General features: G+C 42.6%; 1 pseudogene; it reads left to right on the top strand.

Moving 5' to 3' along the window:
- The first annotated feature begins 2976 nt into the window (after positions 1-2976).
- Positions 2977-7699, top strand: LOC102245165 (annotated as a pseudogene).
- Positions 7700-7925: the final 226 nt, after the last annotated feature.

Below are 7925 nucleotides of genomic sequence, written 5' to 3'. Positions count from 1 at the left end.
GAGAGAGAGAGAGAAACTAACATCAATGTGAATGAGAAACATCAATTGGTTGTCTCTTGTACACATCCCAACCAGGGATCAACCTCCAACCTGGATATGTGCCCTGATGGGGAATTGAACCTGTAACCTTTTGGTGTATGAGATAATGCTCCAACCAACTGAACCACCTCATCAGGCCAGGCCCTTCTTATTTTTGACTTTATAATTATCAGGAACAAGATTCATCTTTATTTCTAAAACAAATCCAGTCAGTCAAATATCTACCTTTACTTTTTCTCTTTGAATTATGATAATTTTACAGAAAAATTCTAAATATGATACAGAGTTCCCATATGTCCTGCAGGCAATTTTTATTAATACTAGCATCTTTAATTGCCACAGTACATTTGTCAAAACTAAGAAATTAACATTAGTCCAATTACCATCAACTGAACTCCAGACATATTTGTGTGGTAGGCAGTTAGACATAAGCAGAGTAGGAACTATACATAGGTCAGGTGCAGAGGGTCACCAGGGTGGAGAGCCCAGGTGCCTAGCAATGGGCAAAGCTACAAGCCCTTGCATGACCACTCCCTTAGGTATTAACCCCTGGAGATGACATCTAGACTTCAGCTGTATTTCAGCTCCAGGCCCAGAAAAACAGCAAAACCAGATGGAGCAACACCATGGCTGACATCATAACCAGCTTTAATGACTAATGACTTCCTGCCTTGGCACTGACCAATCAGTGGAGACCACAACCCAGAGGAGATACACCTAGAAAGCTAATGAATATTCTATTGAAGTCCTCCCTTGAGACTTCCAGATAAAGGCCCTTAGGACAGAGGACCCAGAGAGGCTCTCTCTAAGGCGCACACACATGCCTTTTTCCACCCCTTTCCTCACTCCCTTGTCTCGCTCTTTCTCCCATGCTCGAAGGGCCCTTCTTTTGCCTCTTTAACTAATTTCCTGAGCCAATTCCTTCTACAACTCACTTCTTCTACCTCTGTGACTTTCTAAATAAACTTTCTCTTATAGTTTGAGTCTTGGCTCTGAATTTCTTCCTAGCCAGAACTCAAGTACCAAGGTTGCTGAACAGAGGTCTGGTCTAACTCTACCAGCCTAACACTTGGTGCCATTTCACCACCACCAACTGCATTTCACCAATTTTTTCACTAATGTCCTTTTTCTGTTCCAGAATCTTATTTGGGATTCCACATTGTACTTAGTCATCATGTCTCCTTAGTCTTCTCCAGTCTTTGACAGTTTCTCAATCTTTTCTTGTTTATTGTGAACTTGACAGCTTTGAAGAGTGCTGGCCAGATATTTTGTCAAATGTTCCTTAATTTGGGTTTGTCTGATGTTTTCTTTGGTTAAACTATGGTATGTATTTGAAGAAGACCCAGAGGTAAAGTACCTGAGAGGAAATTTATTTTTTTATGACTTCTCAATGTCTTTAATGCTAATGGATGAATTCTCAAGAGGAAAAGCTATTTCTTACAGAACAAATTTCAAGGAAAATATATCAAAGGTTAATTTTCTTATGTATCCTTTATTTCTCCTATATGTTTCCACCCCATTATATTTGCTATCAGATATCTGAGTTTGTTCTCAACACTTTAAATCTGCACAGCAATAAATTGTCTTGGCTTTTTCTTTCAATGGTCTTGTCACACCCCATGCTGGGCTAGTTGCAGTGGGAGGGGCTGAAGTCACAAAGTGGTTAACATGGGTCCCTACTCTCAAACTCACTTTTAGTTGGAGAGGCAGGTTGTTGCAAAATGATCTAAACCAACTTGTTTTCATGGTCATCAGGTCCTTCTTGGTGGATGACAGTGGCTTCCAGTGATTAGAAATGCATGGAAGAATACAGATGCCTCCTGCCCAACCACCTCCCTACCAGGTGGTGTGTAATAATGATAGCAAGTCTTAGGCCACATTCTGAAATGTGAACTGACTTTTGTTTGCAAGCAAGTGCAAACACCATGCTCTCTGTTCTTTCGGACATTCCAATAAATACTTTGCATGAAAGTTTGACCAGAGGCAAATGTGACTGTGTTCTGACAACAGATCAACTCAATCACACCAAATGGTAAAGCTTCCAGTAAGTGAAAACCCAGAAATGACTGGAGTTTAGACCTCAGGTTCTTTCTATTCTATTCAAGAGAGGACAGACATGGCTGTATAAGTCTTTCGGGTCCATTGTACAAGTCTAGCTTGATCACTGCTCACTCTCTATATGGAAGATGGCCTACATCCCTTACCCAAGGAACAAGTCCTCTGGTAGAGAATTAAATAAGGACGTTTGAAGTAGTGCAGCCCCCTCTAGTCTGGTGAGACTTGCCAGGGTTTTTAAAGTGTTCACTAATCACTCTTAATGTATGAGTTTCTCATTAAGATTATTTCGCCCTAACTGGTTTGGCTCAGTAGATAGAGCATCAGCCTGCGAACTCAAGGGTCCCAGGTTCGATTCCGGTTAAGGGCATGTACCTTGGTTGTGGGCACATCCCCAGTAGGGGGTGTGCAAGAGGCAGCTGATCGATGTTTCTCTCTCATCGATGTTTCTAACTCTCTATCCCTCTCCCTTCCTCTCTGTAAAAAATCAATAAAATATATTTTAAAAAAAAGATTATTTCAAATACTAACTAAAAGCTTCAGGTTGTGGATTAAAATTAATTTACACTGTTAGAGACAAAAATTGAAGTAATTATAAATAGTGTGATAAGAACAGGTAAAGGTATGTATGAGGCCCTCTTAGAGCCCATATATGGAGCTGGGTTGGCTAAGGGTGGGGTTCACAGTAGGGGGGTTAGAGTAGCTTTCAGAGAAGGCGATCTTAACCAGAGCTCCGAAAAATGACTGGATATTCATCAGGGAGGCCAAGGTGAGAAAGGGATTCCAGGTGAAGGGAGGTGGCAGGAAAGGGCCCAGAGGCAGGAAGAGGCTTGGAATAGGCATGGCCATGGCGTGGGAATCACAGAGGAGAGGGTGGCAGTGATGGAGATGGGAAAGGTAAGGGAGTGCAAGTCTGAAAGTTCACCCCAGACTGAGAAGTGTGGATTTGATCCTATGGGTAACAGGAAACCACTAGAGGATTTTATTTTATTTTTTTTAATGCTCATCCTCTCACCCTCTCCCCTTTGGCACCTATCAGTTTGTTTTCTGTATCTATGGGTCTGTTTCTGTTTGTTTTGTTTGTTCATTTGTGTGCTTTTTTAAAATTCCACTTATGAGTAAAGTCATATGGCATTTGTCTTTCTGTCTGACTTATTTCACTTAGCATAATTCTCTCTATGTCCACCCATGTTGTCACAAATGGTAGGATTTCCTTCTTTTTAATGTCTGTACAATATACCATTATGTATATGTATCACATCTTCTCTATCCAATCGTGTATTGATGGACATCTAGGTTGTTTCCATATCTTGGCTATTGTAGATAATGCTGCAATGAACACAGGAGTGCATATTTCCTTTCAAATTAGTGTTTTTGCATTAGAAAATTTTAAGTAGGATGTAAACTACATGATCAGATTTCTATTTTCCAGCGATATCTCTAGCAGCACACAGAGGGAAAGTGGGAGGGAGAAGGAACTGGAATTAGAACTTAGGGTAATGGACAGCAGTGTTTGTGAGGGAGCTATAATAAAATTACCATATTGAACACTTACTCTAAGCCAGGTTCTATGCTAAGCAAATTCCATATATTAATTCATGTCATCCTCATAAACTTACAAGGTTGGTACTGTTATCATCTCCATTTTAGAAATAAATAGAGGCCCAGATAAGTTTGCCAAATACCAGATGCCCAATTATATTTGCATTTCATATAAACAAGGAGTATTTTCAGTATAAATATGTCTTATACTTTGCACATAATTTTTTTTATATTTAGTATAAATATGCAATACGTTTTGGAATCTGGCACCCCTAGGCCTAGAAAGGTGAAGTGAGTTGCTCAAGGTGTCTTGGCCGCCAAGTTGCAGTGCTAGAATTGGAATGGGGCAGGCTGCTGAGAGCTGCGCTGGGCTCCATGGGGCCTCCACTCAGCCACCTGCACAGGTAAAGCAGGGCGGGATCTCTGCCCACCCGTGAGAACCTCGCCCAAGCAGTTGGAGTTAATCACCAGGGAGCCCTTCCTTTGCCCTTTTAATCTTCCTGTTCTCTGAAGGTCTGTTTCTTAGAAGAGGTTGCAAAGCTCCCCTAAACCTTAAGTCTTCATGCTTAGAACAAAACCCTGCCCTGTGATTAAGTACCTCTCCCAACTTTCACTGCCTGGAGGGATCTGAAGGCATGTAAGGATTTCCATTTCCCTCAGCAAATGAGCGCTATAATTAGGAGCTTACTCAACTTGATCTTCACACAATGTGCACTCACTGCTCTGCTTTCCTGTTGCTACCAGCCTGGGATATAAAGCATAATTAAACAGAAGCTTTAACAGATTTAATAAGGTTTCACCTGAGGCACAAAAGATAATTGTATTTTTAACATTGGAATGTTTCACATATTCAGCAAATGAATCCCAGGTGTGGGCAGTACAATGTGGTCCAGTGTGGGATTACTACCCTTAAGGGTTTTGTGAAGAAGGCAGATATGAAAACCAGACCCAGAACAATTGGGATGTGGAGGGGGCTGTGGGAGTCCAGAGCAGGGAGCTCATGTGCCCTGGAGGAAGGTGGGATCATGAGGGCCTGGCTCCTCAGACTTGCCCATGGGCATCCCTGAGAGTGTGTTAGCAATGCAGTACATGCCCCTCCCCCTGAGACCTACAGCATCAACCTGCATTTTAACAAGATCTAAGGATGACTCCTATGCACATTAAAATTTGAGGAGCATTATCTTGAAGATCACCTGAGATGACACACAAAATGAATCAGGAAGGATGAACAGTTTTCCAGGTGGGGTCTAAAGGGATGGCATTGGAGGGAGGAATAGCATAAGCAAAGGCATAGAGTTGTGAAGAGAAATTATAGTAGCCCTTTCTCTATGGGATATGTTCCAAGACCCCAGTGGATGCCTGAAAACATTTATACTGTTGTTGTTTTTTCCTATGCATACACATCTTTTCACTTAAAGAGAGTACTTTATGGTTTCTCTTGGGCAAATCCGAATTGCCAGGATCACTAAATCTTATAGTTTGGGGTCATTATTAAGTAAAATAAGGGTTCCTTGAGCACAAGCACTGCAAAACCACAACAAGATAGAGCAGGAGAGTGTGAAAATTCATCACTTTATTCAGAACGAAGCACAATTTAAAACTTAAGAATTGTTTCTTTCTGGAATTTTCCACGTAATATTTTTGGATCAGAGTCAAACTCAGAAAGCAAAACCACAGATAAGGAAGGGACTCTTGTAGTTGGGAAACCACACAAAGCTTTGGTATGATGGTACCTGGGGAGTGATTGATGGGTAGGGGACTGGAAAGGCTGGCAAAGACAACCTTAGAGGGGCAAGATCAAGGCTAGCTTGTGGAGAGGAGAAGCAGAGTTTGTCACCTCAAAATATGCCTCTTGGGGGGTATTGATTGTTTTAAGTTTGTTATTTTAAGAAACAAGAGTCAAGAAGAACTTTTGCCCTCCCTAGCCACCTAAAAGAATTTAGATAGAGGACCTGCTCCAGTAAGGGAGCCATCTTCATAGATAACTATGTTTTAATATAAACTAGGTGTGATAAAAGGGAGGGACCTAGCAAGGCCCCTTTGATCAAAGTCCTCACTGTGTCCGGCTGTTAAAGTTGGCTCAGGAAACATTTGTTTAGCAAACATTTGCTTTCCATCTCCATGTGAATTGCCTTCCTGCCCTTTGAAATCCCAAACCACAAACCCCGCCCCCTCCCCCATGTTCCCTTTCTCCTTAGCTCAAGATAGCAAATAAGCCTTAACTGCCCCATTTGTCCTCTGGCCCCCTATCTTCTTATTGAACCCCTGCATATACATATACAGTAAATTTGGTTATTTCTCCTATAACCTGTCTCATGATTAATTTGATTATTATTCCAGCCAGAAGAACTTAGGAGGGTAGAAGGAAAATTATTTTTTTCTTCTCTACACTTTATTGCTTCATCAGAAGGGTTTGATTTTTTTTTCAAAGGAAAATTTTCAGCAGTTTGTGAGCCAAATACAGTCCCTGCTCTCTAGTACTTGTATCTCATCACCTTAAAGATGCCTGAGAAAGTGGTGCACCATGCAGAGGAGGAAGTAGAGACTTTTGTGTTCCAGGCAGAAATTGCTGAAGTCTGAAGACTTGGAAGACCTCTTGGCAGTCAAGCACTTCTCTGTAGAAGGTCAGCTGGAATTCGGGGCAATGCTATTCATCCCCCATTGGGGTCCCTTTGACTTCTTTGAGAACAAGAAGAACAACAAAAACTCTATGTCCATCATCTATATATCTATATATAGAAAAGCCAAGCGACCGGAACTCCAGAACAACTGGAACAACCGTTTGCTTTGATGCGCACTGTGGCCCCAACCGTCCCCCCCACCCCCTGATCGAGGGTGGGGCCAGTCGGCCAACCTCCCATGTCCCCTCCCCCTGGCTGGCCATGCCCCAATCGGCCCCAATCAGGGCGAGCCGGCCGGACCCCACCTGTGCACAAATTCATGCACCAGGCCTCTAGTGTGTTCATAATGGACAGCTGTGATGAGTTGATACCAGAGTACCTCAACTTCATCTGCAGTGTGATTGACTCTAAGAACCTGCCCCTGAACATCTCCCGAGAAATGCTCCAGCAAAGTAAAATCTTGAAGGTCATTCGTAAAAATATTGTTAAGAAGTGCCTTGAGCTCTGCTCTGTGCTGGCAGAAGACAAGGAGAACTATAAAAACTATAAGAAGGAGAACTATTCTATGAAGCATTCTCTAATAACCTAAAGCTTGGACTCCATGAGGACTCGACTAGTCAGGGATGCCTTTCTGAGCTTCCGCACTATCACACCTCCCAGTCTGGAGGTGAAATGACTTCTCTTTCAGAATATGTCTTTCATTTGAAGAAGACCTAGAAGTCCATCTATTATATCACCGGGGAGAGCAAGTTGCCAACTCTGCTTTTGTGGAGCAACTTGGAAACGGGGCTTTGAAGTAGTATATATGAAGGAGCCTATCGATGAGTACTGTGTGCAGCAGCTCAAGGTGTTTGAATGATAAAGCTTGGTCTCAATTACCAAGGAGGGCCTGACACTACCTGAGGATGAAGAGGAGAAAAAGAAAATGGAAGAGAGAAAGGCCAGGTTTGAGAACTTCTGCAAACTCGTGAAAGCAATCTTGGATAAGAAGGTTGAGAAGGCGACAGTCTCCAATAGCCTTGTGTCTTCACTCTGCTGCATTGTGACTAGCACCTACGGCTGGACAGCTAATATGGAGTGTATCATGAAAGCCCAGACACTTCGGGATAACTTTATAATGGGCTACATGATGCCCAAAAAGCACCTGGAGATCAACCCTGATCAACCCATTGTGGAGACTCTGCACCAGGAGGTGGAAGCAGAAAAGAATGACAAGGCTGTCAAGGACCTTGTGGTGTTACTGTTTAAAACTGTGCTGCTCTCTTCTGACTTTTCACTTGGAGATCATCAGACCTACTCCAACTGCATCTACTGCATGATCAAGCCAGGCCAAGGCACTGATGAAGATGAAGTGACAGCAGAAGAACCCAGTGCTGCTGTTCCTGATGAGATACCCCCTTGAGGGTGATGAGGATGCCTCTTGCATGGAAGAAGTAGATTAAGAGTTTCTACTTGCAGACCTTGCATCCTCTATGTAGTGTCTTCATGGCTCTCCCAGCAGCCCTGCATGGCCCTGGTCCACCTGGTTTCCCCTAACTGATGTTTAGTAGTTTTTTCTCTCCTGTCTTTGCCTAAGGCAGGTTACAATGGCCGCAAGCCGTCTCTTCTCATATTTGATATTAGGTTTGGATGTTGTGTATTGTGGGTTTTTAAAATTTTGTTCTGAAA

The sequence above is a fragment of the Myotis brandtii genome, unplaced genomic scaffold (genome assembly GCF_000412655.1).
Source record: "Myotis brandtii unplaced genomic scaffold, ASM41265v1 scaffold513, whole genome shotgun sequence".
In the NCBI taxonomy this organism is placed as follows: domain Eukaryota; kingdom Metazoa; phylum Chordata; class Mammalia; order Chiroptera; family Vespertilionidae; genus Myotis; species Myotis brandtii.
Note: the sequence above shows the minus strand (reverse complement) of the source record. Positions and strands in the feature narration are given on the sequence as shown.